The 7,377-nt window shown below is 48.1% G+C and overlaps 1 non-coding gene across 1 annotated transcript; it reads left to right on the plus strand.

Moving 5' to 3' along the window:
- The first annotated feature begins 395 nt into the window (after positions 1 to 395).
- LOC117035648 (U4 spliceosomal RNA) lies at positions 396 to 532 on the plus strand. The gene has a single exon (XR_004425222.1). It is a non-coding gene; the product is annotated as a U4 spliceosomal RNA (small nuclear RNA).
- The last annotated feature ends 6,845 nt before the right edge of the window (positions 533 to 7,377 follow it).

Consider the following 7,377-nt stretch of genomic DNA (forward strand, 5'->3'; position numbering starts at 1 on the left):
CCACAAAATTTAATTAAGGTCACTCCCAGAACATACATGTTATCACCCCTGATAATTTATTAATAACAGTAAATGTATAAAAATATCAGAACCATGATTGCTTTTTGTGGGGAAGTGGAAATGGGGGTAACATGGGAAAAAGTAAAAGGGAACTTTATGGGATGATGGAAATATTCTTTATCTTAATAGGGGTTTGTATTACAGAGTATATGCACTAGTCAAAACTCAGCAAACATGTTAAGATGTGTGCATTTCATTGCATGCAAATTTTACTCAATAAAGAACTATGAACGCTGAAACTCTGGATAGTGACATGAATGCTGAAATGTTTAGAGGTTAAGAATACTGATGTCTGTTTTCAAATACTTCACTTTAGCTTATTTAAAAATCCATTAGCTTTTGCGCAGTGGCAGTATCGTAGCCAATGAGGTTTATCCGAGGCGCGATTATTGCTGATTAAAAATCCATCAAAGAAGTCACATGGATTGATGAATAAGTAGAGGGATGGAATGATAGATATATGATAAAGCAAATAGAGAAAAATATTAACAATTATAGAATCTAGATGATGGGTATGTGGGTATTAAGGTAAAGTTCATTCAACTTTCCTGTAGTTTTGAGATGTTTCATAATTAAATGTTGGGAAAAAAATAAAAGCCTATCTATAGTTAGGAAATTGGGTCCACTGTTTTGGCAGATACACAAAGTAATGGTGGCTCAAACCAGGCAGAAGTCTGGATCTTTCTCGGTGATGGCCCAGCCAGCCCTTCTCTCCTGCTGCAGTACCACCCAAAAATGCTGTCCTCAGTAGCTCACAGATGCCATGCTCACATTCCAGGACGCGGGGGTGGAGAGAAGCAAGAAGACGAAATGGAGATCTGCCTGTGACTGAAAGTTACAAAGATAACAAATAGAGAGACCAAAAATGATGATGGTAATTATAAAAATGATAATGATAGCTAACATATCATCCTTACTGTGGGCAAAGCCCTGTTCTAAGGACTTCACGTGAATGAATTCATTTAGTCCTCACAACAACCTTATGAGGTGGGTACTGTTATTATTTTCATTTATGGATGTGGAAACTGAGGCCCAGGTAGGTTGAGAGGTATCATTACACCAGAAGGAGCATGGTACGAACTGGAATCCTCAATTTCCAGGGCAGAAAGTGAATGGCAAACGTCTTTATGGGTAACACTAATGAATCGAACACCAGAGGCGTAAACATCTTGTTAAGAGCTGTGGAAATTGTGACAGAGGAGTAACTGCAGAAGCCGTGACTACTGCTTGCTACTGGAGGAAGGAAGTGGTAAAGGAACGGAGAAGTAGGGTGGCAGGGCACTATGGCAACAACAGCACGTGGGCCATCAGGAAAGGAGGCCGGATGCCATGACTCTAGGAATCTGGCAGTGTCCCCTTCTGAGATCCCAAGTGTCTGCCTGTCTCATTCATGTGAGCGTCCACACCCCACTGGTGGTATCTGGGAAGAGCGGGTAGCAAAGTCAGAGCTGAGGATCGAGGTTTGAAGGCTGCTTTTGGAGCCTACACAACCTGCCTGCAGGCAAGGACCAGATGGAAGCAAGAGGCCAGGAGTAATCCACGTGGATACACCCATAGGGGCATCCCCCAGTGTCCTACCCAGCTCTCCAAAGCCACGGCTGAATGACAACAGCACCAGCTACCACGGCAAGCATTCACGAAGCATGTGCTCTGGGCCAGGCAACGTTCTAAGCATTACACATGTATTGACTCATTTGATCCTCCCAACAATAAGGGTGAGTGTGGAAACAGGCACAGAGCAGTGACCGCATGAAAGTCCATAGCATTGCGGACTCCTCTGAGAACCTCCTGCCCCCAAAGATCACCGTAAAGTAAGAATAAATCAAACATCAGATTCCCTCAAAGGTGGGATCACTTTCTTGACTCATTTCTTGTGCCTTCACTTGAATTTCAGCTGCAGCGACCACATCAGCTAGAAAAGTACAAAAAGCATCAGTGGCCACAATGCAAATCCCAAAAGCCCAGGGAGACACACATCTTGGAGGAACCACTTTGGCCTTCTAACTGCTGTGGGTGTATTACTCCCCTACATCTGTAAGATAGGGATAGTAATGGCATTTACTAGAGAATCAGTGGAGTCTGCGTGAGTTACCTAGACCCTCTCTAATGCCAGCTACTGCTAGTGTTATGATTATTGCCTTGATTAAAAGAGATAAACAAAGGGAAGAAAGGAATGGGGAAGGAATGAAGAAAAGAGACAAGAATGAAGGAAACATTTTAATATCAAGGAGGAACGAAGAGAGTAAGGCAGAGGGGGCTGCGGTAGGGGATGAAAGAAGAAGGTTTCTGTTTGTTTTAAAATTTTTATTGGGGAATATTGGGGAACAGTGTGTTTTTCCAGGACCTATCAGCTCCAAGTCAAGTCATTGTTTTCAATCTTGTTGTGCAGGGCGTAGCTCACTGGCCCACGTGGGAATCCAACCGGCGACATGGGTGTTATGAGCACTGCGTTCTAACCAACTGAGCCAACCGGCCGCCCAAGAAGGTTTTTAAAGAGCCCCATGAACAACTGAAAATAAAGTTGTGTCCTTAAAGGTCCTGGCCATGCCGATGAGGCAGTTCGCTGGGTAGGTGAAGAGTCCACCTGGATTACATCCCCAGCCCTGCGGCATCCGGCCTTCAGAGCCTCAGTTTCACCACACCCACAGGTTGCTATGAGACCCTGAGGAGCCATACAGCCAAGGGCACTTGCTGTCTGAGTTAGGGGGCAGGTGGCATCGCCTGGATTCTGCTCCTGAATGTCATTACGCTTACCCCGTTCTCAGCAGACAAATCCAAGGGCTATAAATAGGCATGTCTTGGTTTCTCATAAATGCGTGAAATATGACTTGGCATCTTGCCCAGGATCCTTGTCAGGGGGGTGGGACTCATTTGCAGAGGTCTAGCGAGCATCAAGGTCATGGCTCAAAAGGAACCCAGCTGCTCTGTGGCCCCTGGTGTCGTCCCTACCACCCTACACCCTCCTTGGCACAGGCTCACACTGGCCACTCTGGGCCTTGGCAAGCTCTGCCCGGTGACGCAGGCCTAGCCTCTGCCTGTTTGTCTGGACTCAGCTGTCTGACTCAGACTGCATTAGGTAAGTCCATTTACAAGTGGGCTCCGGGAAGGTTGTGCCAGGTGACGGGGGAGGGGAGAGGAGGGAGTGGGGGCCACAGGGCCTGTGAGAGTGCCGGGTTGTCCTAGGACCTCATGAAGTTCTCAGCTGCTGACCTCACCCCTCACTCAGGAGTGGGACCCTGGGGGCAACAGATCCGGATTCTAGACTCTACTGTCTGGGTTCAAGTCTCAGCTGCCCTACATATAACCTTAGGCTTATCTAATCTCTCAGTGCCTCAATTTTCCCATCTGTAAAATGGAGATAATAACACTGCCTACCCTATAAGGTTGCTGGAAGGATTAAATGGATATGATTTTATCATTGTTGCTGCTGTTATTATACCCTGACGCTCTGAACAGTGTCAGGCACAGAGTATCGGCTCAGAATAGGGTTTGCTATTATTACTACTTTTCTATCCAATCTAGTTAAGTAGTTAAGAGCAAGGACTCTGGAGCCAGCCTGGTTGGGTTCAATTCCCAGCTCCATCACTTATTACGTATGTAATCTTAGATATGGAGCTTAACCTCTCTGTGCCTCCGTTCCCTCACCTGTAAAATGGGGGCGATGATTACTTAGACCTCATTGGGTGTTGTGAGGACTAACTAAGTTAACACCTGCTAAGTGCTTAGAACAGTGCCTGGCACAGAGTGGGTACCCTGTTGTTGCTATTGTGGTAAGTGTGCTCTCTTTCCATTGAGGTTGCTAAGCTTCTGTGATGTATTCCTGGGGCTGCTCTCATCTCCTCTTGAGAAGCATCTGCTTGGGGATCAAGACAATGCAGAAAAAAGCAGAGTAGACAGATGAAGAAAGACAACTTCAGAGGGTATCATATGAGCGCCTGGATCTAACTGTGCCTGAAGCAGACCCTATTCTTGGATTTCTCAATTCCAGGTGCCAATAAATCCCTTTTAGCATAAACATTCCACTTGGATTTCTGTTACTTGCAGCCAAATGTGTTCTGACTAATACAGAAGGCTATTGGGGGGTTTAAATAACAAATAGGGAAGATATGTGAGGAAGGGAGAAAGCTAAGGAACAGAAGTGATAAAGCTTAAGAAGAGGACGCTATGTAAAGGTGGGGTGCCTCCTGGGTTAGAATCCCAGCTGTGTTACTCATTGCCTTTAGGAAAGTGAGTGCAGAATAGATGGAATCATTCACTCCTCCCTGTATAAATTCTTACAGTGTGATCAATGTGATGTTGTCACTCTTCCCATCAAGAGACGGAGTCTATTTCCCCCTTGAATCTGGGCTGACCTTATAACTTGTTTTGGATAATAGAATAAGGTGAAAGTGATGCTGTGCTAGTTTCAAGCTTAAGCTTCGAGAAGCCTTGCAGCTTCTCCTTGATCTCTTGGACCCTTGCCATGACCTTGTGAACACGTCTTGGCTAGCTTGCTGGAGGATGAGAGACTGGAGGCTTCCCAGCCAACTGCCACCCAGTCCCCTGAAGCAGAGCCTTCTAGCCACCCTAAGTTGACCACAGATACATGAATGAGCTCAGTCAAAACCTGAAGAACTACCCAACCTACAGAATGGAGAGAAAGATAAATATTTGTTGCGTTCAGCTTTGGAGTTTGGGCTGGTTTATTATACAGCACTAGATAACCAATACATCTGGTTTAATCCCACTTGCCCAGGGGCCTTCCCAAACCTGACCTTCAGATCACATGGCTAACCAAGGCCTCCCTGCCTGTCCCCAGCCACGTGTGAGTTCTTAGCCTGGGCCTCAAGAAGTCTTGCAGCTTCCATTCACTTTCTAGGACCCCTGCTACCACATTTTAGACAAGCCTGGGTTGGCCTGCTGGAGAAAGAGAGGCCACGTGGAGGAAATCCCAGTTGCCCCAGCTGATGGCACCTGGTCCAGCCTGCAGGCAGCCAATTCTTGAATACGTGAGAGAGCTCAGCCAAGATCAGCAGAGCCAACCCCCACCCACCGCTTATCAGAGAAGCACAAATGGTTGAGATCAGAACTACCGAGCTCGTCTGTAGACTTATAAGCAATTAATGCTTACTATTTTAAATCTCTGATTTGGGATGTGTAGAATGTGCCTCAGAGTTGTACCATCCAGGGCTGGGGAAGCTGGATGTCTGTGCTCCCACTCCCATGCCTTGTGGGTAAGGATTGTTCCTGGGAACAACTGCCTCGCTACCAGCCCCTCCCAACCATGCCTGGCCCAGCGGGCTAGTAAGGGGAGTTAGGAAGCCACTGGTGCCTACGGGAACCATCCACATAACTGCTGAAGCTACAGGGTTTTTCAGGGTGGGCTGGGGGATATGGGTGGGTATACTAGTTGCCTATCATTGCATAACAAATTGCCATACACTTAGGAGCTTAAAGCAACACACATTCACGATTCCCATTTCTGTGCATCAGGAGTCCAGACATGGCTTGACTGGGCTCTCTGTCAAGGGTCTCCCAAGGCTGCAGTCAAGGTGTTGGTCAGGCTGCATTCTCATCTGGAAGCCGACTGGAGAAGAATCTGCTTCTAAGCTCATTTGGGTTGTCGGCAGTTCATTTCACTGTGGCTGTGTGACTGGGGCTCTGGCTTTTTGCTGACTGTCACCCTTAGGTCCTGGAGGCCACTTGCACTCCTAGAGGCTGGCCACAGCTCCCTTCCAAGTGGGCTTCCTCAACATGGTTGCTTACTTCATCAAGCCAGGAAACCTCTCTCACTCTAGCTGGCTAAGACAGAGGCTTATATAATGTAACCCAATCAAGGGAGTGACATTCCAACACCTTCACCATATTCTGCGAGTCACAGGTGTAGTCCACACGGAAGCAGAGGGAATCACGCAAACGCAGGGACACCAGGAGGAGGAACTCACTGGCGCCACCTTAGGGTTTGCGTGCCACAGTGGGGCACCAACAGCGTTGGGTGTGGATTATGTGACTTCTGGTGACAGGCCTGGACATTGGACTCAGGCTTGACTCTGGATGTTTCACCTCCAGCCACTACACACTAAGGGCTGCTGTGGGGTGCACGACACCAGGGGTTTCCGGGGAGCAGGTGGAGAGGGGGCCCAGACATCATCTTTCACTTTCCCATTATTGGTCCCTTTCCAAGTTCACTGTGTGACCTCAGGTACGTTGCCTAAGCCCTCAGCTACAAACGAGGTTCATAGTAACCCCAACCTCACAGCGGGCTGTGAGGACAAAATGTGTGTGAAGGCTGTAAGTTCTGACCATGCAAGGAGGCCCACAAATATTTGCTATTATTATCATCGTTGTTCTGTGCCTCTGCTTCCCAATGGACCCCCTTTAGGTTCTCCAGGAACATTCTCCCATTCTAAAAGAATTTTGGGGTCCCTGGGCACCACATAAAACTTGAAGTGTTTGGCAACAGTGTCTTGTATGTGAAGGGTGAGCTCTGTCCTCTCCTCAGTAACAGAAGTTCTGTTCTGGAAGTTTCAGATCTGTCCTGCAGTTGCTTCACCATGGAATATCAGGGCAACGGATTTTACAAGGCATTAATATTTTATGTTTCACTGTTGCACTCTGCTAAACAGTATATATAATTTCTGGGAACAGTCAGGTCTGGTGATTTCCGTGGGGCAGCTAGACCAGGCCTAGTGCCTTGTCCCGGTGGAAGGGCCTGTCTCCCCTTCTTGGAGTGTGAGGGGGCTCTTTGTACTGCAAGAACCAGGAAGGGTGGTCCATGTCTCGCTGTCCTCTGTCACCACTTTGGCAATACTTTCTGACTTGGGGAGCTATGCCTAAAGGCCCTAGGCATAATTGGGGTAGGGTGGGGCAAGGGACGGGCAAGGACAGGGAGAACCCAGTGCAGATCTGGGGGAGCCTGGGGGTTTCCCACTCCCATCCCCATTTCTGCCCTTGTCCTTGGGAGACTGCAGTGAGTGAGGTGGCTATGATTTACCACCCCCAGAGACTCACCCCGAAAATGGCCTCATTCCACCCCTCCTTTCCTTCCTGTGAGGAACACAGGGCTTGAGCCAGGCAGCTTGGGTTTGAACTAGAGGCCCCCTCCAATTACTGGACAGACAGTCTTGCCGCAGTTTCCTCATCTGTGGAATGGAGATTGCTAATGAGTTACCAGAGCAGGACCTGGAACAGGGAAGAGCTCAGCCACCTCTCGCTGTGGCCACAGGTCTGTTTGGCCCCCACCCATACAGAGTGTGGTATAGGGCAGGGGATATGGAAAGGACAGTTGAGGCAATTAAAGCACAGGAGGCCGGGTTTCCTGGCCACCGCGGGCTCGCT

This window comes from Rhinolophus ferrumequinum, chromosome 15 (assembly GCF_004115265.2).
Source record: "Rhinolophus ferrumequinum isolate MPI-CBG mRhiFer1 chromosome 15, mRhiFer1_v1.p, whole genome shotgun sequence".
In the NCBI taxonomy this organism is placed as follows: domain Eukaryota; kingdom Metazoa; phylum Chordata; class Mammalia; order Chiroptera; family Rhinolophidae; genus Rhinolophus; species Rhinolophus ferrumequinum.